Source organism: Euleptes europaea, chromosome 9 (assembly GCF_029931775.1).
Source record: "Euleptes europaea isolate rEulEur1 chromosome 9, rEulEur1.hap1, whole genome shotgun sequence".
NCBI lineage: Eukaryota > Metazoa > Chordata > Lepidosauria > Squamata > Sphaerodactylidae > Euleptes > Euleptes europaea.
Window position 1 is genome coordinate 71,111,350 of NC_079320.1, and position 20,919 is coordinate 71,132,268.

General features: G+C 47.9%; 1 protein-coding gene across 1 annotated transcript in view; it reads right to left on the bottom strand.

The window, feature by feature from the left end:
• Positions 1–20,264, bottom strand: part of LIMCH1 (LIM and calponin homology domains 1) — a 237,641-nt gene extending 217,377 nt beyond the window's left edge. Inside the window, exon 1 of the mRNA XM_056855094.1 lies at positions 20,167–20,264. The gene's annotated coding sequence lies outside the window, so the exon portion shown is untranslated. The remainder of the gene's footprint in view (positions 1–20,166) is intronic.
• Positions 20,265–20,919: the final 655 nt, after the last annotated feature.

Here is a 20,919-nt window from a genome sequence, read left to right on the forward strand (position 1 = left end):
GATATGTTTTTGCTCCGACAGCACAATCGGGAACACATAGACCGGGTGGCCCACTTGCAGGGTCAAATGCACGTTTTGCTTCACGACAACGACTGCTTGCAGCAGATACAAGCCGACCCGGATGGCTTGGCCCCAGCTCCACAACCAGGGTCTCCGGATCAGGCTCAACCGCAGCAACCTGCGGCACCTCTGGGCGGAACGCCCATGTTGCCAGTAACTCTAGCAGTGCCTGTGGTGCCAGGAGACCCCAGAGCTCCCGTCCTGCCACCCCCAGGAAGTCCAGGGGTCCCGTTGCTTGGATCTACACCAGCACCCGTACTACCTCCAGTTCCATGGAGACCACCCAAACTGAAGATCTCTTTTGCCGACTCGGCAGAGATACTACCTTGTCAGCGACCCAAGGTGAGGGGAGACCAAAAGCCTCCCCCCGAAGTCTCCGTTCCCTGCCCGCAGAGATCAGCACGGCCCCCTCGAGATCGCGAATCCCGATTCCAAAGGGGAGCTTGCCTCGTTTGCGGCGCGATGAACCACTTTGTTTCAGCATGTCCTCAACGCCTGGAACTCCCTCGACCGAATGCATTGCCCCGAGCTCGGGGACGACCTCAACGCAGAGGCACCGCGGCCACCCGCAGTACAGCACCGGGACGGCCCACACCCTCTGCACTTCCTACTTCTGCAGACCCCTCCGGGTCCTGGATTACAAGTGCCCCATTGGGGGACAATTCTCCGTCTTCGGACAGGGATCCTCCCTGGGATACCCTAGCATTAACCCTGGACTCGCTTCCTGACCTCTCGCAAAACCGGGGAAGGTCTCCACGCGGAGGCGCCGCGGCCGTCCGCAGTATAACGCCAGGTCGGGGACGACCTCAACGCAGAGGCACCGCGGCCACCCGCAGTACAGCACCGGGTTGGCCCACACCCTCTGCACTTTCTACTTCCGCAGACCCCTCCGTGTCCTGGATTACAAGTGCCCCAATGGGGGACAATTCTTCGTCTTCGGACAGGGATCTTTCCTGGGATACCCCAGCGTTAACCCTGGACTCGCTTCCTGACCTTTCACAAAACCGGGGAAGGTCTCAACGCGGAGGCGCTGCGACCGCCCGCAGTACAACGCCAGGTCGGTTCACACCCTCTGCACTCCTGTTCAGAGACTCTCCCGATCTTCCTGTTTCTACAGACCCCTCCGGGTCTCGGATTATAAGTGCCCCAGTGGGGGACAATTCTCCATCTTCGGACAGGGATCATCTCCAGGATACCCCAGTGCTAAACCTGGACTCGCCTCTTGACCTGTCTAATAACCGGTCACAGTCTGCGGTGAATGGAACGTCCCCGCAGACCCCCGCAGTTTCTCCTGTAAAACCTACGAAACCGACGAAGGTGAAAGAAGTAGAAAGTACGGTGTATGTGGATGCAGTGTTACAACACTATAAAGGGGGTCCCCAACTGCCTGTCAAGGCACTTATTGACTCCGGTTGCGCTCGCACTCTCATCAATGAAGCCACATTTGCAGCACTCAAAGTCAAGTCCGAGGCTTTACCAGCCCCCGTCCATTTTGCCCAAATGGATGGGAGCCATTTCAAAGGGGGCCCAGTTGATCATCGCACTATAGGGGTGGCGATGGGAATTGGCTCCCACTGGGAGCAAATAGACTTTACCATAGCCCCTATCCGATTTGAAGTGGTCCTGGGAATTAACTGGATTAAAGGTCATAGTCCCAGTATAGACTGGGACACGAACACGATCTCCTTTGCCAACCCAAAATGCGACCAGCACCGACAGCAAGTTGCGGTGCTGTCTCCACCCGCTTCGGCATTAATCTCCGAAGTTCCATCACCGCCATCCCTCCCTGATGTATACCAGGACTTTGCTGATGTCTTCAACATTAAAGAATGTGATACCTTACCCCCCCACCGGGCCACTGACTGTGCAATTGAAGTGGTAAAGGACTGCACACTAACCAAGAGTAAAATTTACCCTATGAGCACTTCCGAGCGCACTGTACTACGAGACTTTTTGGACAAAAACCTTGCCAGAGGGTTCATTCGCCCATCGAATGCCCCAAACTCAGCCCCTGCATTTTTCGTCCGAAAAAAGGAGGGCGACCTTCGCCTATGCATTGACTTCAGAAAACTCAATGCAGTTACTCAAGCCAACGCCTATCCTATACCACTAATATCAGATATTTTGGGGCAGTTGCAGGAGGGTCGTATATTCTCCAAGTTGGACTTAGTAGAAGCCTACTACCGGGTCCGCATCCGCGAAGGAGACGAGCCCCTCACTGCCTTCTCTAGCTGTTTTGGAATGTTTGAATTCCTCGTGATGCCTTTCGGGTTGAAAGGGGCCCCGGGGGTCTTCATGCAACTCATCAACGAAATCCTCCACGATTTGCTGTATCGCGGGGTGGTGGTTTATTTGGATGACATTCTTATTTATTCAAAAACCATGGATGAGCATGTAGTTCTGGTCCGAGAAGTTCTGCAGCGCCTGCGCAATCACCAACTCTTTGCAAAGTTGGCTAAATGCGAATTTCATCAGAGCAAAATAACGTTCTTAGGATACATAATCTCCCACCATGGCCTTAGCATGGACCCTACCAAGGTCCAATCCGTTCTCGATTGGACCCCTCCTACCAACCGCAAACAAGTGCAACAGTTTCTAGGTTTTGCTAATTTCTATCGCGGATTCATCCCTAACTTCGCCCAAGTGGCGCTACCCATTACCGACCTGCTGAAAACCAAGGGTAAAGAAAACTCGGCTACTTTACCCTCCGCTAAAATACTGTGGACTGATAAATGCCAAATCGCTTTTGTAGCCCTCAAACGCCTCTTCACTTCGGAACCCGTGCTACGGCACCCAGACCCGAATCGAATGTTCATTGTGCAAGTCGATGCCTCCGACGTGGCTATGGGAGGGGCTCTTCTTCAAAAAGGATCGGATGGTCTCCTTCACCCTTGCGCTTACTTCTCGAAGAAGTTTGCGCACTCCCAATTGAACTGGCCCATTTGGGAGAAAGAGGCATCGGCCGTTCACCATGCACTTACTCTATGGCGACAATTCCTGGAGGGGTCTAAAGTCCCCTTTGAAGTTTGGACCGATCACAAAAATCTAGCTGCCCTCACGGGGTCCCATAAATTGTCCGCAAAACAGCAGCGTTGGGCAGAATTCTTTGCTCAGTTTCATTTCGTCCTGAAGCATGTCCCTGGAAAACAAAACGTTCTCGCAGATGCTCTCTCCCGGTTACCTCAATACCCGGCGAAACTCGATCGGCCAACAAACTCTTTATTTACACCCGCACAAAGAGAAGCCCTGCCTGTACTAGCTGTACAAACTCGATCCCAGACGCTGCTGCAACGGAAGCACGCAATAACCGAAGCACAAGCTCCTCCAGCCCTACCGGCTGCCCAGCCGCCTCTGCAACCGAAACTCATGATGGCCGGCGCTCCCGCTCCTCCAGCTCTACCGGCCGCCCTGCCGCCTGCAGTCTGCACACCACCGCAAGTAAGCGCTTCCCCCTCGTCAACCCCCATGACTGCTCCTGATGCCACTATGACCAAGGGGGGGGGGCCCATCTCCGAATCCTTCTTAAAGTCCCTTCGGGAACAATGCCTTATGGAACGCTCAGATCAAACCCTGCCTCCTGGTGTAATCGAACAAGGAGGCTCTTGGTACAAAGACTCGAAATTGTATGTGCCCAAAGCGCTCCGAAAAGACGTTTTACACTTGGCTCATGGAGTAAAGACAGCTGGACACTTTGGGTTCCTGAAAACCCTTCACCTGTTGCGCAGACAATTCTGGTGGGGGGGAATGCGTTCTGACATTGACTCTTTTATTCGCAGCTGTCCTGTTTGTGCCACAGTGAAACGTTCTCAAGGCAAGCCCCCAGGCCTACTGCAACCACTTGAAATACCCAACAGACCCTGGGAAGTGATTGCTATGGATTTTATGACGGATCTCCCTCTCAGCGGGGGAAAAACTGTATTATGGGTTATCACTGACTTATTTTCTAAGCAAATACATTTGGTTCCATGTGCGGGGATCCCCTCCGCTCAGAAGTTGGCCCGCCTCTTCGTGTCACATGTCTTTAGACTACATTCGTTTCCGCGCAAAATAATCTGCGACCGCGGAAGTAGTTTCGTTGCTAAGTTTTGGAAAGCTTTTCTCAAATTGGTGGGGGTGGAACAGGGGTTGTCTAGTGCATACCATCCCCAAACGGATGGTCAAACCGAACGTGTCAATGCTGTACTTGAATGTTATTTGCGCTGTTATGTCAACTACCACCAAGATGACTGGTTAAAGCTGTTGCCTTTTGCAGAATATGCTTACAATAATGCTGTACATCAATCCACAGGCTTCAGCCCGTTTTATGCGGTGTATGGACAGGACTTCGGTCCTATCACCCCGATAGAAGGTTTGGAGGGGGAGGGGGATGCCGACATTGCCTCTTGGGCACACACCCTCCGTACCACATGGCCCTGGCTGGTTAGCAACCTTGACCGAGCCAAGCGCAAATACAAGGCGCAGGCCGACAAGCATCGTTCCCCCGGGGGGGACCCGCAAGTGGGTAACCTGGTATACCTTTCCACCAAGAACCTGCGTTCCACCCGTCCGTGCCATAAGCTCAATGCTAAGTACATTGGCCCATTTCCCATCGTTCGCGTCATAAATCCTGTCACGGTGGAACTGTCTCTCCCCAAAACCCTGAGGCGTGTGCACCCCGTTTTCCATATCAGCCTTCTAAAGCCCCATGTTGCTTCCCCGCAATGGCACCCGGAGCCACCTCCTAAACAGCCCATAATGGTGGGGGGGGGGGGAAGAACATTTCGAAGTCTCTAAAATCCTGGATTCCCGCATACACCATGGAGTCTTGCAATACTTGGTCCGCTGGAAACACTTCCCCCCTGCCTATGACGAATGGGTTCGCGCACGGGATGTCTCCGCCCCCAAACTCGTCAACGCCTTTCACATTGCCTACCCAGACAGACCAGCCCCCTTGCAGAATGGGAGGGGGCCTTAAGGGGAGCAGGATGTCAGGCTGTTATCTCAGTTTCTGTTGCCTCTGTTCCTTTGCTGAACCGTCCAGACCTCAAGGACAGCTCCACATACCAAAGCCTGGGAAAGTGTGCTCTGTTTAGGCTTTGGTGATGCTGTTTTCAAGCCTTATATTGCCAACTAGCTAGCAAGACACTCATAGCTGTCATTTTATCTTCTGTGCACTGTATCGCCTATTTGACCAGTAAAAGCCATCTGCTTGGATTCTAAATGTCTCTGTGGTGATTTCTGGTTCTTTGGGTCAAGAGCTCACAGTAGCTTTCAGGGACTCTCCTTGCACGAACCCCCAAGTTTGGTGAAAATTGGATCACGGGGTCCGGTGTTATGTGCTCTGGAGAGGTCGCCCCCTCCCTCCTCCATAGACAAGCATTAGCCAATTAGCGAACAGAGAATCTCTTATTTTCCAATGCTTGTGTATGGAGGTGGGAAGGGGCGACCTCTTCCAGACCCCATGACTTCAGACCCCCTGACCCAATCTTCACCAAACTTGGGGGTTCTTGCAAGGAGAGTCCCTGCAAGCTACCCTGCAAGTTTGGGGATTCTACCTCACAAAATGCCCCCCCCCAGGGCCAATTTTTTTCAGGAAACCCAAAAATAAACCGAATTCTCATATTTACCGGTTAGGAAATTAAGCTTATTTCGGGTATTCCAAAAAAAAATCTGACCCAATAAACCCGAACCCAAATTTTACCAAAAATATTTTTTTGCACACCCCTAGTCCGGACCCATAGGCCTTTTATACAGGGACGTTTCCCTGCAGTCACCCCCACCGACTGCTTTGGGGCTTCCTTTTGATTATGCATGCCTTTTCCGACTGCCAGAGGTCGCCTCGCTCTCCCCACGTGTTTTTCCCGCATTTCCCAGATTCTGGCTAAAACAGCATCTGGAAAACACGGGCAAAATGTACGGGGAGAGCAAGGCGACCTCTGACGGTCGGAAAAGGCATGCATAATCAAAAGGAAGCCCCAAAGCAGTCAGCAGGGGTGACTGCAGGGAAACGTCCCTGTATAAAAGGCCCAGTCTGAGAACCAGTGCTTTATTCTCCAGCCAGTGGTAACAGGATAGCCAGAATAACAGTACCAAAGGGGGGGGGGCAAAACTGCGTAAAAGAATACAGATGCAAAGGTGGTGATGGTTGAGCGACAACAAAAGAAACAGTGGAGGATGGAAGAGGAGATCCTCAGGTTCAAAAAAAATACTTGGGTGATGAAGAGTAACAGAGACTGTCAGAATCCAGAGACTGTAGCGTTTCCATCCCATACCATTTAACATTTAGCAGATGAAAACAGACAAAACACTCCTATATGTAAGTACCTGTCTGAGGCTAAGGGGAACGTTGGGGGGGAGAGCCTAAGGGGAAAAACAGACCTAGGCAGTTTCCAGCATCCTTTTATAAGTTTTATTGTATCTCTTTTAGAAAATTTGTGCCCCTTTCTGCCCTCGTAAGGGTCACCAACACAGCTAACAAAGTCAAACATAAGAATAAAATCACATTTTTAAAACCATTAAAAACCACAACAAAACACATCATTAAAACCAGAGCTGAAATACATAGAAAGCGCCAGACTACATCAAAATTTGCAGCGATCAATGAAGTGGTGCATCCTGAAAAGCACACTAAGTTGGCAGTGATCAACAAAGAGCCACTGTAAAAGAACCCACCTGCATAACTGAAAATTTACTACTTAATATTACTGACAATTAAGATATTGATTAATAATCCATTAAGTTTCTCTAGACCAAACTCTGCTTTTTGTCAGTCTTGTTCGTGGAAGGGGCACACAAAAGTTCTCATAATCAGTACACAGGAGTGATTGTTTTAGTGCACTGGCATAAATCTGTACATGGTTCGCTCTTGGATTCCGGGCAACTCTTCCCCTCTGTCATTCTCCTTTCTCAGAAGCACCTATAAGCCATTCTGTCCCATGAAAATCTCTGCCTACCGTTTCCTTCGCACACTGGTTAATCCAACATCCCACCTGCCCCTCCAATATACCTTAACTTAAAGATTCAATTTTTTATTTTAAAGAGCCGTATTTGGTTTCATACTGAGCATTGGCTGCTGCTGCAGACCCCTGAGTTTGGGGGATGGAAAAGGGGGCAGAGAGCCACAAACAGGAAATGGGGGAGTTCAAGGATTTGCAGCAAAACATCTGTACTTAAAAGAAGAAGAGTTGGGTTTTATATGCTGACTTTCTCTACCTTTTAAGGAGAATCAAACCAGTTTACAAACACCTTCCCTTCCTCTCCCCACAACAGACACCCTGTGAGGTAGGTGGGGCTGAGAGAGTTCGGAGAGAACTGTGACTAGCCCAAGGTCACCCACTGGCTTAATGTGAAGGAGTGGGGAATCAAACCCGGTTCTCCAGATTAGAGTCCACCGCTCTTAACCACTACACCACTCTGGCTCTCCCGGAGAGAAACTGCCTGGAGGCAAACAGGGTAACATAGGAACAGAAAGGGAAAGCAACACACAAAATTCCCTTTGAGAGACTGAAACCTCAGATCAGATCTCATGGTAGTCATTTGGGCCAACAACATGGCTTGGGCTGGCACCAGTGGGGGGGGGGAGAGAGGGAGATCTAACAATTGCCCTAATCAGACCCACAGCAACTTTGCCCCAACAAAGGAAATGGTAGACAGGAATCAACCTGTAAAAAGTATTTAAAGCCATATGTTTATGCCACTTGGAAGATAAAAAAATCTTCTGAAAGTCAATTCCCAGACTCATGACTCCACTGTCTAGGACAATTTTTCTCCCAAACATAGGGAACATGGCCACAATCCAATGAAAGGTATGTGCACTTAAATCCTATTGAAGTCAGCTGGGCTTAAGGGTGCTTAACGCTGGGCTAGATTGTGACTTGTGACTTCACGCTCAAAGTCAACAGAGGTTTTTCCATAGACACCAGTAAACTTTGGTGAGGACCCAAGCCTACATATTTTTAGCAACACCAGTTTGATCACTGACATAATAGGCCTCCAGATTCAAAAGGCAACTATGCAAAGAATAGTGTTGACTCAAATATATGAGAGTTATTTTAGGGCTGGATCCACACTTACCAAGAATGAAAGAGGATCAGAAATAGACGTCATGGCATACAACTATCCTACCAAGGTGGCATACTGCTCAGTATGACAAGATGATTGTCATAACTTCCATGTAAGCATCAGTGCAAATTTTCCAGCAGTACCTATAACTGGGGGGATGGAAGACAGCATAGTATAGCCCGATCTCATCAGATCTCGGAAACTAAGCAGGGCAGGTACTTGGGAGGGAGACCTCCAAGGAGGACTTGAGAGGAAAGAGACAGCAAGCCACCTCTGATTCTCACTTGCCTTGAAAGTCCCTTGCTGGGGTCACCATAGTTGGCTGTGACTTAGCGGCACTTTACATCACACACCTGTAAATGGAAGCATCCAGCTCTACCCATCTCAGTACTAAGGTCAATGCCCATGTGGCCTCAGATGGAGAGAGGAAGAGGCTTCAGCTTATCCAAATCTTGCTCCTTCTCCCCGGGCTCCTCTCTCGCACAGACTTGAGCAGGAAGCCGGTGAACTCCTCACTAGCCCTTCCACTGCCTCTTAGATTGCTGCCATTCCCACTCTCATGAATGTCCCAATCCCCGAGCGAAAAGGATAGTGAGTCAGCAGAGTTGGTTGCAAGGCCAGGCCTCGCCTAGCCATGACACCATTGCTGATAGGCTGTAGTTCAACCAGCTCTTGAAAGGGGGAGCTTGCTGTTGGTCAAACTTGCCCTGCAGAGGTCGCTGCCTGGTGTCGGGGTCTACTCCACTCTCTGACACACCACCTAGCTTCACATGTTTCTCCTTTCCATATGAGAAACGTCCATTTGTGAAACAGGTACACTACCGGTTCTTTCCTTTTTTAAGCTCCCATGATTCAAAGGTCTTGAGCAATAAAAAGGGAGCCTTTATTTCTTTAAGGAAAAGATGGTGGAGAGATACTTGGCCACTGCCAGTATTGTTCTTGGATCTCTACCCACCAGCAAAAAGGGGACTATTTTATCTTTTGTTACGATGGCAGGTAATTTGATTAAAATTTGGGTAAATGGGTAATCCATTGATCGCGATAAGAATTGTACTGGGGACATTCCAACATAACTACCTGTTCTATGAATTTTGTGCATGGACAAAGTACCACAGTCCGCACAAATGACATATCCCATGTGCTTTTACAACCTACTACATATCGGAAGGTCCAGTTGGCTCTACTTTTGCATGTACATGGAGCAAGACACATGACATTTCCCCATGGGATATGGCCTGTATACTATCTTCCATATGGGAACGCATTTTGTATACAAGAATTATCACTTCCGATGTAGGAGACTGACCCCCATTATCAACCCTCAAGGATGAAACATAGCTGATTTAGCACAAACCCCCTCTACATAACACACATGCCGAGTCTTCCTTATTAAAGATACTGCTTTCTTGGCCAACATAAATCCTCAGGGAAAGCAGCCTTATACACAGAATGTAAAAACAAGATGAAAACAGGACTTGTTTGCAGCTCCTTTGCAGACATTAAGGAAGCATTCTTATCAACTGGCAGCCTTTCTAAGGAATACTAGCCCATGGGAAAGCCATCTCTACATTGAAAAATCCTAACAAAAAGTTCCAGCAACAAGGATATAGCAGGACAATAAGGCATGAATAGGAGGTGTGATTCAGAGGAGATAATAATACCCCCAGGAATTAATCAGGCACCACATGCAATTTTATTGCTGTATTATCTTCCTATAAATCTGTGGAAGAACTATTTTTTACAGATGCTCTTTTTGGCCATCTGTTATCCTAATCTAAAACAAAAACAAAACCCTTCTGCTCTGCCAACATTGATGTTTCAAGGTTATAGTTCACTGCATTACACAGCTTGAGCCCAGACTACCTTCAGGAGGGACTTGTCCCATACAACCCCCCCTGTGCCTTTCTCTCTCTCTCGTTGAAGTATCATCAGAGGCAGCTGGGGAAGTTTCCTTTCTACAATGCCTTCCTTTCACCAAACTTTCCTCCAAGGACAGCCAGGATTTGCCCAGACTGGGCAGCAATTAAAGGGGCCAGTGCAAGTGAGTGTTCTTACGGTTTAAAATTAAAAAAAACACCCTAAGATTTATTGGAGTATTCACTTCTGTGAGCTCACGATGGCCTTATGACCCACCTGCAAGAGATGGGTACCCAAAGGTTGGGTGGAAAAAATCAATTATGCACAAGAATATATTTATTTTAAGGCGCTGATAGCTATATTAAAACATTAAAAATTATATTGAAAGAAAGCACAAATGGCAACTAATACAGGCTGATAAACTAAAACCAAATTCCAAACGCGTTTCGGCCCCCTGGCCTTCATCAGTGGTCTAATAACATCACTTATAATGCACACCAACACATAATAAAACATGTATAACAATATTATAGCAGAATAACAACAACAACCCAGGTTATGTATGTAGGGATGTATTCCAACTTGACTCTGTGCCCAATATATTCTATAAAAAATTTAAAATTAAAGAGCCTACTGCCGTGGAGTACTTTCTGCTTATTCTTTTCTGGGCTGTGTTAGCCTTCCATAGAAGGCGTACATACCAGTATCAACCAGATGTGTCTGAATCCGGCACAGTAAGGTACCACAAGGCTTGCTTTTGAGGCAACAGACTAACAGTGCAATCCTAAGCAGCGTTACGCCCACTGAAGTCAAGGGAGTCAGAAGATAGTGTGGAATTCTGCTTAGGATGGTAACACAGCTACCTCACTAGAAGGTATATGCACGGAAGGAAGCAAGTGGAAGAGTTCGCTTCTGGATCACCCCCAGCAGGAAAAATTAATTCAGGCACAACCCAGCCCCCTACACAAGCAGAGACCAAAGGGCAGGGAGGCTCTCTGAAGAATTCAATGCAACCTTAAAAGGTAAAGGTGCAAGCACTGGGTCATTCCTGACCCATGGAGTGATGTCGCATCCCAACGTTTACTAGGCAGACTTTGTTTACGGGGTGGTTTGCCAGTGCCTTCCCCAGTCATCTTCCCTTTACCCCCAACAAGCTGGGTCCTCATTTTACTGACCTTGGAAGGATGGAAGGCTGAGTCACCTTGAGCCGGCTACCTGAAATTGACTTCTGTTGGGATCGAACTCAGGTCGTGAGCAGAGCTTGGACTGCAGTACTGCAGCTTACCACTCTGTGCCACGGGGCTCCTAATGCAACCTTAGCCCAGCCATTTCTCTCATGCTGGCCTCAGGCTGGGATACCATAATGGGCGACCATCCCGTATAACTCAAGACCCTCCTGCACTCTATCTAAAGGTACCCAGTGGCTTGATGTTCCCCAGACACTATGTCAGGTCCAGCCAGGAACAGGTTGAATGCTGGGGGAATGGAGGGCTGCTGGATGCACGGCAGCGATGCGCAAGGAGTCTTTGGCTTACTAAGAAAGGTCAGCCACACTGAAGCATGCCCAGAACCAGAGGGGGAGGGGAGACTTGCATTACGACCTCTGGAGGAGCCCCTCGTCTGCATTCTGTTCTCCATCTGCTGGGTCGCGCCCCCAAATACATCATGTGAGATTAACGGTTTCACTGTCTTAACCTCTGCCATACTTTTGCAAGTCTGATATATTCTTTCTGTGAAACTGAGACGTATTAATTGAAAGGAGATCCATACCTGCCCTTCAATAATGCAGGCAGCATTAAAAGTTTCACAGAGTAGGTGCATTCATTTTAGGTCTTTTTGTTACTGGAAAGGGCTTTAAAAAAAGGTTATGATTAACAAAAAAGACACGCCTCTGGTGCCATTTTTTTCCAACCACAAACTAGTTTCTACTGCCACAACCTAGAATTTACACAAAGATTAAAATTTTTTGTATCCTGAATTAATAAAGGAAAAGGTAGTCCCATGTGCAAGCACTGGGTCATTACTGACCCATGGGGTGATGTCACATCCCAACATTTACTAGGCAGGCTATGTTTATGAGGTGGTTTGCCAGTGCCTTCCCCAGTCATCTTCCCTTTATGCCCAGCAAGCCAGGTACTCATTTTACCAACTTCAGAAGAATGGAAGGCTGAGTCAACCTTAAGCCGGCTACCTGAAGTCGACTTCCATCAAGATTGAACTCAGGTAATGAGCAGAGCTTGGACTGGAGTGCTGCAGCTTACCACTCTGCGACACAGGGCTCCTACCCTGAATTAAGAGTTTCCTAATATGCCTAGGGAAGAGCCCCGTGGCGCAGAGTGGTAAGCTGCAGTACTGCAGTCAAAGCTCTGCTCACGACCTGAGTTCGATCCCAACGGAAGTTGGGAAGTTGGTTTCAGGGAGCCGGCTCAAGGTTGACTCAGCCTTCCATCCTTCCGAGGTAAGTAAAATGAGGACCCAGCTTGCTGGGGGTAAAGGGAAGATGACTGGGGAAGGCACTGGCAAACCACCCCATTAACAAAGTCTGCCTAGGAAACGTCGGGATGTGACGTCACCCCATGGGTCAGGAATGATCCGGTGCTTGCACAGGGGACCTTTTAACCTTTAATACGCCAAGGAGTCCTCATCAAAAAAAGATCATGCCCTGCCATTGTGTTTAACATGCTGGCTCTCCTAGAAGTTTCCTGATTCACAGCGCAAAGCTACCAGGTTGTACTTAACCCAAAACAAAACACAGCCAATTGAAAGCTGAACCCTTGATACCAACCAGTTAAAATGGTCACATGTAGCAATAGGTGCCAACTGCACCTAACCAGACTCCCCAAGAGCCACATCTGCAAGTGAGCATATGGAACAAACAGTCAACGGTCTAATACGACCTCAGATGGGTTCAATAAATTCCAGCTGAGTGGGAAGAACACAGGCTGGGGGTGATCCAAAAGTGAACTCTTCCACTTGCTTGCTTCCATGCATATACCTTCTAGTGAGGTAGCTGTGTTACCATACTAATTCAGCACAACCCAGCCCCCTACACAAACCGGCTTACAATCACCTTCCCTTCCTCTTCCCACAGCAGACACCTTGTGAGGTAGGTGGTGGAGCTGAGAATTCGGAGAGAACTGTGACTAGCCCAAGATCACTCAGCAGGCTTCATGTGCAGGAGTGGGGAAACCAACCCAGTTCACCAGATAGAGTCAGCCATTCATGTGCTGGAGTGGAGAATCAAACCACCACTCTTAACCAGCTAGGTGATTGCAGTCCAGACCTCACTTATGCAAGAAAGAACGGTCAGAGGGAGAGTCAACACTGCCATCCCAACTAGAGATGTAAAATTTCCGGAAATTTTGAAGCCATGAGAAAAAAACGTTTTTTCTCCTGGTTTTTTTCCGGAAAAAATTGAAATTTTGGAAAAATTGAAAAAAGTTCAGTGTGGAGTAGTTTTACAAACTGCGTGAAACACAGTGTATATAAAAGTATTATGCTTGCAATAAGGTAACTACCCCCTTTCCCTCAAAAGCAACAAAAAAAGCAAGAAACCATCAACATAAAAAATAATCAGATTTGCCCCTAAGCACCAACAGCAAATAAAGTTAAGGTTCACCTCAGTATTTAAGCTCCATAGAAATATTATTTTGGCAAATGCTACAAGGATGACAAAACACATTCTTGCATGCCAGAGGTACCATAAAGACATTAAAAAATACTTTATGGAATTAAATTATGAGGACCAGAATAAATGTGCAAGTAACTTTTCCTTCCAGAGTTCTAATTCCAGGAACACTATTTCTGCTGCTTCTGGATCATTACAAAGTGTGTATTCACCAGCAGCATCTTCAAGTAAAGAAGTGTTGCAAACCACTGCCTCACAAAAAAATGCACCATATCTTCATTTATAGATAAAATGACACCTGAAAATCAGGAGAAAATTGATCATGCCCTTGCAAGAGCAATATATGCTTTTGGATCAGAACTGCCAGCTGAGAGAACTTGCAATAATTTAAGACTTTACAAAAAGTCTCAGAAATCTTTCATTAAGGTCTTCATGTTATATAGTTTGAACATCATGTTATAAATATATTATTTATCAATGGAAAAGAACATATTCCACACACATTTTTTTTCAATTTTTCCAGAAAAAAAGGAAAAAAAACTGTTGCTGTTTTTTTCAATTTTTCTGGCTTTTTTCCAGGCCTTCCCATCTCTAATCCCAACTCATTTCAGACAGGGTTAAAGACTGATTGCCAACCAACGAACTATGGGGTCAACAAGTGCTAGGAAATTGATACTGAAACAGAGGAAGGAAGGTTCAGGCTAAATCACATACATATTGTAAAAAAAAATCAGAAAGGAAACATGACAGAGTACACATATCACACAGCGTTATCAACACACACACTGGCTGCCAGAATGTGTCCAGGATCTATTCTAAGCATAGGTGCTTAATTGTTTTATTAAATAAAAATTTATTATTATATTAACAGCCCATTCCTGAAAATATGGTGTGTGGAGTCAGCAGGGGAAAGGCGCAGCGGTGCCTCTTCCTAAGCCAAATCGCGCACGCCGTTAAACAAAAAAGCCATTTCGCGGCTTTTTTTGTTGTTGTTTAACTGGGGCTTTTCGCCCCATTGAAAACAGCAGGCGCAGCAATGCCATTCCGGCCGCCGGCGCAAGTGGCCGAAAGGGCTTAGGAAGTCTCCTAACCGGCGGCTCCTCCCCCCGCCCCGCCCCCGGAACACCCTCCTGAGCTGGCGTGGCCTCTCCGTGGCATTGGCAACAGATAGGGCTTGTCTGTTTATTTTTTGAAAACGTATTTGTTCTTGTGGTTGCCTTTAAATTTTGTAAGCCATTGTAGGTCCATTGGTGGAGTGAAAATTCCGATAAATAAATAAGGCCACAAGAAACCAGCTTCTGGTACATCCAGTACAGAATGCAGGCGTTATGCCTCATTACTTACAGCAGCTTTTATCCTACGCAATCCTGAATGTTCACTGTGGATATGCAATACCATGATTTTAAGCTAACGGAACAGTGAGATAAAATTCCAACTACGTTAAAATCCAACTAGCGTCACACCCTTTCCTGTCAATCCCCACATAGGGCACACATCCCACACAAAAGTGTTATCTCTGAGGCCACATCTAGACATGCAGCCAAACCCTTGTTCACATACTTTGCCTGTCCAAACACCATCCAATTCAAGGAAATCTCAATTGAGACCTTTCAGAATAGCATAGCCTCTCAATGAAGTGTGGTCTATCCTCATAGAAAATGCTTTATAAACACAGAAAGCTGCCTTACTGAGTCAGACCCTTAGTCTATCAAAATCAGCATTGTCTACTCAAGCAGCAGCTCTCCAGGGTCTTTTATATCACCTGCTACCTGATCCTTTTTAACTGGAGATGCCATGGATGGCACTTGGGACCTCTACCAACTGGAGATGCCAGGGATGGAACTTGGGACACTCTATCTATGAACCCTCCCCCTCAAGATACCTTAAACCCACAGTTGTATGTTTTCCTGGACTGCCACTCATATTACACCACAATTCTAAACTTAAAAGCAACAAAATATTTTTATCTAGAGCTATATCCAGCCTTTCAACTAATCTGATTTGCAAAGTGCTAGTTTTCTATCAATGTCAGCAATCCAGGTTTTTTTTTTTTTTTTTTTGCTCTCAAGTCACAGCTAACTTATGGCGACCCCATAGGGTTATCAAGGCAAGAGGCGTTCAGAGGCGGTTTGCCATTGCCTTGGAGGTCTCCCATCCAAATACTAACTAGGGCCAACGCTGCTTAGCTTCTGAGATCAGACAAGATCAGGCTAGCCTAGGCTATCCACATCAGGAGAGCAATCCAATTACATCCATCAAATATTATTCTTGAAGTCACCAAGTACCTGCTCGAGTGCTTCTGTTCCATTTGGGCTTGATGGAGGACAGAAAGAAGGACAACAGAGCTAGGACTGTGACCAGGTGAATGTAACAACAACACTGAACCTAAGTATTAATACTATTAATAATGAATCGGAAAAATCCGTTTTTTCGCTACATAATTATTTCCGATGAGGGAAAACAGACCAAAAGAGTCTTCCACATTATCAAAGTATGCTCCAAACACATGTAAGTTGTTATGCTGACTTTCCCCCATAAGTTCCCTTCAACAAGACCAGGACCCCTCCCCACAACACAATAAATGGTTTAGCTTTTCTACCAGGATGCTGTTCACCTCTTCCTTTTAATTAAAAAAAATCTGTTTAGAGGTGTACAAGATGTGCCAAAGTACAAATAAGCAGCTCACACAAAGGAGCAAATTCACAGGAGGGTGCTGAAGGAGTAATTTTGTTACGCACACAGGGGTCCTGGGATACTCCAAGAACCATTCCATTTGGCAGTCTCGTGACACCTTAAAGACTGACACAGTTTTAGGCTAGCATTAAATTTCCAGGGACAAGCAGCCACAGAAGCTAGAAGGAAATATTCCACAAAAGTTTTTGTTAGAATACAAACTTGGTAATCTTTAAGGTATCACAAGATTCCGGTTTACTGTTTGCAGCAAGAGCCTGACATGGCTAGCCTCCTGAAACAGCCACGCTGTGTGCCGCAGTCCTGAGCAGTGTGGAAATTAACATCCCTGTAATCTTAGGAAGACACAGCTTGCACAAAATAAATGGGAAACAAACCTGCATTTGTTTCCCCGAGAAATGCATTCTTAAAGGCCTTCCTGAACAAACAGTGATTAGAAGTTATCTATCAGTTCCATGAGGTACAAACCTGAGCTGAGGACCACCCAGCATTCACTGAACTGCTCTATCTGAAGAGGCAACTGATTCTGCATAAGTTAAAATACAATGTAGAGTTCGAATCTATTTTAAGGCTAGCTCAGGACAACCAACTATTATGTTTCATCATGCACAGCCTGAAAGAGGGTGGGTGGCGGCAGGCAACCCTCGAGGCACATTTGACATCTTAGGATCTTTAACAAACCTCTGTTGTATCTTCTTAAAAACTGAGGAGTCTCCAGCAAATCACGTCATGATGAGAGAACCAAATACCAAAAAATACTAAATCTGTTGTATTTTCATGCTTCCTAAGCCAAAGTGAAAATGTGAGTAGCTCCCCAACATTATTGCTAAGTTGGAAAAGTCCATTTAGAGAAGGAGGTTTAATCATGGCCGGGGGGGGGGGAGGCCTTTAGAGCAGTGTAAGTGACCCCCCCCGCGCCAGTGTTAGTGCCACTTGTGCCAGCTAAATGGGCACTTGGTGCCCCAGCATTGGTGCTGGGGAGCCGTGCAGCAGGACCACATATGGATGCCGGCACAGCCACCGCAGCAGCATTTCCCCAGCACAAGGGCTCATGCCAACACCAAAGGGGGCATTCCTGGGGGTGGGGCAGCTCCCTGAGCCCTTTCGCTGTGGGAATGCCCCCTTTTGCTGGTGCAAACTGGTGGCAGCAAAAAGGGATGCGTAGCCCCGAGGCAGCAAGCAGCTCAGGAGGCAGCACCATCCCCGGGCCCATCCCAATTACCCCCCCTTTGGGTTTCTCTGAAAATGTCAATTTTTGGTCCAAAATAGTATCTTAATATGTAACTAGAGTGGTCCTTTTGGAGGAGGAGGGGTGTGCATTCATGATCTATTTCTTATTTGGCTCTCATTCATAAACAAACTGTCCATTTTTAGTCTAAAATGAGTAGATGAAGGCAGACCCCCTGGACAACCATCGGGTCATTACTGACCCATGGGGTAACTTCACATCACAACATTTACAAGGCAGACTATGTTTATGGGGTGGTTTGCCACTGCCTTCCCCAGTCATCTACACTTTACCCCCAGCAAGCCGAGTATTCATTTTACCAGCCTCAGAAGGATGGAAGGCTGAGTCAACCTTGAGCCGGCTACCTGAAACCAACTTCCGTCGGGATGGAACTCAGGTCGTGAGCAGAGCTTAGACTGCAGTACTGCAGCTTACCACTCTGCGCCATGGGGCTCCTGTAAAATGGGTATCAATATATAATTAGATGACCCATCTGACCGAATCACATGGTTCCAAACCATTAAATTTGGAGCTGCAATGGTATTTCACACTTACATGGGAGTAAGCCCCACTGAGCTGAGTGAGGCTTAGATTCTGAACAAACATGCATAGGTTCAGGCTAGGAATTCCTTTCTATCACCTCTTATCAGTTGTTGATAAAAGAAGCAGTCCCTCACCACAGCAAAGTCTCGAAAAACACCTGCAGCCTTAAAGATTTGGCTAAGAACAGGTCTCTAAAAACAATCATACCATAAATAAACCCTCATACCTATCAATCAAGAACAGCCCTCTTCCCTGGGTGAAGCCAATAAAACCATGGATCACTGGCGGTCACAATGGAATGCAAAGGAAACTTGGTTGCTAAACTGGCCACAATGGGAAGAGTTTATGTGTGTCCACCCCATTCATTTATGGAGCACGAAGTGTGGGGGACCACATTTGCAAGGCACATAGGTGAGGGGAACTGAATCCCCACTGCCTCCAATGTTACTTTAGGGTCTTTTCTCTCAAGTACCAAAGTATCAAAAATGGGGCAGGCTGATAGAAAAGCGCAGGAATGTAAGACAGGAAAGTGGAAAGGCTCGACACCTACATATCTCGACATTAAAATCAGACCACTCACTGCTTTATGTATAGGGTCGGGGCATGAACAACCAATATGGCTGCCCTCATGCATCTAGAGCAGCCCAGCAAGTAGGTTACTCTAGAAATGTACTTTGACCTGAAGATTCTTTTCCCCAAGGCCAGAACGTATCTCAAGCTTGGTCCACAAATGGTTTTGTGTCACAAAGAGGCCAAAAACATTGTATTTTGAACGTGAAGTTTTACGCAAACATTCAAGTCACACAGAACTGGTCTTCCACCAGAATGGGAAGGCAGCCATTACTCAGCTGGCAGCTGAGAACGCAGGACCTTCTGATGGAGAAACCTGGCGCATCAAAGTTCTGCCAACTTCACAGGGGCACCTCCTGCCTGTCTGCAGAGGCTCACAACACAGTCCGCTAAATGCTATGAATACTCCAACAACACAGCCGTTCTGGGTAGGTCTCAGACGTGCAATCCCAATCAAGGTACCCAACCAACAAAAGTGTAAAGACCCACACTCCTGTGTTCTCCAAGGGAAGACGCTCTTTTCGTAATGCAGCAACAGCAGGGAGTAGCGCAGGCAACAAAACTACCAAAGGCACACAGGATCAGCGATTTCCAGCATCCCCACACGCTTCCAAATTCATTCCGACAGCCATTCTGCGCCTTTACTAAAAGCATGCCGTCTCTCACGGCCTCGGGATAGCTGAACACCCCACTGCTAATTCGCAGTGGGAATTCACCTTGCATTCATGGCTCATGACCAATGCCGATTTCTCCACCCCCATCTCTCCCCTGGACATCACAGGCTCTTCTGCAGACCACACCTCATCCCATCACGCCTGCGATTCACATTGACATACTGTTAACATTTACATACGAATGCTTGTCTGAATTCACTCTCCTCTACTTAAAAGACAGATGGATTCACATTCTAGTTGTATCTGAAGAAGGGAGCTGTGGCTCACGAAAGCTCCTACCCTGCCAGAAAATATTTTTGTTAGTCTTTAAGGTGCTACTGGACTCTTGCCCTTTTCATCCCACTGCTAGAGAGCTCCAAATAAATAAATAAATAGCCTTGAAGACCCCCCACACCTCCTCCAGAGACTATGACAGCCCTCTTCGTCTCACACAGGGCTCTTGTTTACAACCCCCGCTTTCATTTCATGCCACCAGAGAGGGGGGGGGAAATAATGCGATTAAGAGATTAACCGGGGGGGGGGGTGGACCAAAAGAGGTGGCAAGAGTCGCATCATCTTTCCAGCCGCGTCCTAGGAGGCGCGCCACCGGGCTCCACCGGCCGCTGCAGCCCTGTCTAGCCGCGCCTCCAGCCCCGGCTACAGTTTGCGCCTCGCTGGCGACTGTAACTCTGCACCATCCGAGGGGGGGAAACCCGCCGAACCCCAGCCCCGGTTTCGCCAGCCGCCTGCAAATCGAGCCCACTGCAGAGGGTGGCGCGCGGTGGGGGGGGGGGGGTTACAAGGATCCCCATGCCTTAACTGGAGGGGTGGGGGGGAAAGGAGAGGAATCATTTCTCCAAACATGGGGACAGGGGTGGGGGTTCTTATTCTTTTACCTCGATCCACTTCTGGGCTTCGGCCAAAGCGGGTTCGGGCTGCGGGGGGTCGCGCGGCGGCCGGCTCGGCTCGTCCACCCGCTCGCAGCCGGGACTGGCCATTTGCAGAGGCGAGCTGCGCGCCCCTCCTGCAGCAGCAGCAGGAGGGAGGCCGGGCTCCGGCGACCGGGGCTTTCCTGCAAGCTGCGATGGAGAAGGGCGGCCGCTTGCAGCCGCGGCGGCGGCGGCAGCGACTCTGCGCCTGCGGTCCCCTCTCGGCAGGGGGCTCGCGGCTGGCTGGACACCTGGCTCGGCCCCGCCTCCCTCGCAATGGGCGCGCGGCTAAAAATAAAGCCGCAGGACCCGGAGGCGCGCTGGACGCCGGCCCCGGCCCCGGCCGCTGCCCGGGCTGCTCGCCACCGCCCCGCCGAGGGAGCGCAGAGCGCGCGCTGCGGGCCGGGCCGAGCCCAGCCGGCCTCTCCCCCAGTTCGAGGCTCAGCGGCTCCCCGGCAGCTCGGCGTGCGGCTCTGCAGAGCCGGCGTCTTTATAGGACTTCCAGGGAATCAAAAGACTGCTACATCCCGAATAGCACTAGAATGAGTAATAGGCAATGTTTTACCCATTATGTTCCAACCATTCGTCATGGAACTCCTGGCTTTTCAAACGGTATACTATGCTTTTATTATGTAATAGGTAGATATTCTGATTTTTTTTTCTACAATTACATGTTCAGATATATTTTATTTGACTTGATTGATATTCATGCTTGTTATA